At 39.3% G+C, this 2,028-nt stretch overlaps 1 pseudogene; it reads right to left on the reverse strand.

Moving 5' to 3' along the window:
- Positions 1–620: 620 nt before the first annotated feature.
- On the reverse strand, positions 621–1,596 carry LOC147381579 (secreted RxLR effector protein 161 pseudogene; annotated as a pseudogene).
- Positions 1,597–2,028: the final 432 nt, after the last annotated feature.

Here is a 2,028-nt window from a genome sequence, read left to right on the forward strand (position 1 = left end):
GGAAATTTGTGGTACAGTGATCCAAAATCTTTAGGTGCTGACTGGTTTGTCTCACCTGGCAGCTGATTTGGCTTGTCACTGATCCAGCGTGGCAAGAATGTTTGTTCCTTGCCCTTGTGTATAGATGACACTTGTTGTTTTTCTATTGGATTGGAGATAACAAACTGTACTGCAGAACATTGTGATGCAAAAAGGAATATATTGCTGGATTTAAGGAGGATTGGAGGTGGTAAAAAAAGAGAAAAAGAGAAAAGGTGTGTTCATGTAGAGAGAAAAGTGAGAAAAAGAAGATATTAGTGTAACAAGGTGCCATTGTTGGACCTTGAGTGTGTGAGTTGATTGTAATTTCTCTGGTGTATTCTCTGAGTTCTATAACAGATTGAACTTAGAGCTAGTGACATGCTTAGTAAGCATGTCCGCAAGGTTGTTATCCGTGTGGATTTTCTCAACTGTAACCTTCCCTTCAACAATAAATCTCGAATGAAATAAAACTTGATATCTATATGTTTCATCCTTTCATGATACATGTGATTTTTTGTCAAATGAATTGTACTTTGGTTATCACAATAAACACTTACCCCTTTCTGATTAACACCAAGTTCACCAATCAGACCTTGAAGTCAAATGGCTTCTTTTACAGCTTCTCTAGCTGCAATCAGTTTAGCCTCTGTTGTCGAGAGAGCTACAACTGGTTGCAAGGTAGCTTTCCAACTGATTGTACAACCAAATAGAGTAAAAACATAACTGGTAAGAGATTTTCTCTTGTCCAAATCACCAGCATAGTCCGAGTCAACATACCCAATCAGCTTCTTCTTCTCATTTGTTTCAGATATTCTTTTATAACACAAACCATAATCTGAAGTACCTTTAAGGTACCTGAAGACCCACTTTACAACCTCCCAATGTCCCCTGTCAGGATTAGCAATAAATCTGCTTACCACACTTGCTGCATACGCCAAGTCAGGTCGAGTGTATACCATGGAGTACATGATGCTCCCAATGGCACTTGCATATGGCACCTGTATCATGTCAGCCTTCTCATCATCGGTTGAAGGTGACACTGCAAATGACAACTTGAAATGGCATCTAAGGGTGTTTGAACAGCCTTAGCTTGAGACATGCCAAATCTATCAAGCAACTTGAGAATGTAGCTGGTTTGAGAAATGAACAACTCACCTTTATTCTTTTTTCTCTTAATTTCCATCCCCAAAATCCTCTTGGCTACTCCTAAATCCTTCATTTCAAATTCCTTGCTCAAAAGTGTCTTTAGCATTTGAATCTCACTCATGCTAGTTGATGCAATTAGCATGTCATCCACATAAAGTAATAGAAATACACCAACACCACCATCTATCCACTTAATGTAGACACAACTATCAAATCACTTCTCAGATAGTTGTTCTTCTTCATAACTTCATCAAACTTAAGGTACCACTGTCTCGGAGATTGTCTTAAACCATACAAGGACTTCTTCAATAAACACACTTTTCCCTCATCACCATGTTTAACAAATCCTTTTGACTGAGACATGAAAATTTTCTCAGCAAGGTTCCCATGTAAAAAAACGGTCTTCACATCCATTTGCTCTAGCTCCATGTCAAATTGAGTAACTAAAACTAGAAGTACTCTAATAGACGTATGCTTGACAACTGGAGAACACACTTCATTGAAGTCAATTCCAGCTTGTTTTGTGAAACCACGCGCAACAAGCCTTGCTTTGAACCTTGGTTTTCCATCCTTTGAGCCATCTTCCTTAAGTTTATAAATCCATTTGCAACTGACCAACCTTTGTCCAGCTGGTTTATCAACCAGTTGCCATGTTTTTGTTTTTCAACAAAGAATCCATCTCCTCTTGCATAGTGAAAGCGCCCTCGATCCGCGGGGTGCTCGGATCCGCTTTTGACCCTTGAAGTTTGGGAGTCGCCACCTAGTTATTATGGTCTAGGAACCAAACTGACTATAAAACGGATAATGAACTAATCTACTACAGAAAATCTGAGTCCGGGGATCATGTTACGGGGTTGGAAG

Source organism: Akebia trifoliata, unplaced genomic scaffold, assembly GCF_017979445.1.
Source record: "Akebia trifoliata isolate Shusen 1 unplaced genomic scaffold, ASM1797944v1 Contig00346, whole genome shotgun sequence".
NCBI classification, from domain to species: Eukaryota; Viridiplantae; Streptophyta; class Magnoliopsida; order Ranunculales; family Lardizabalaceae; genus Akebia; species Akebia trifoliata.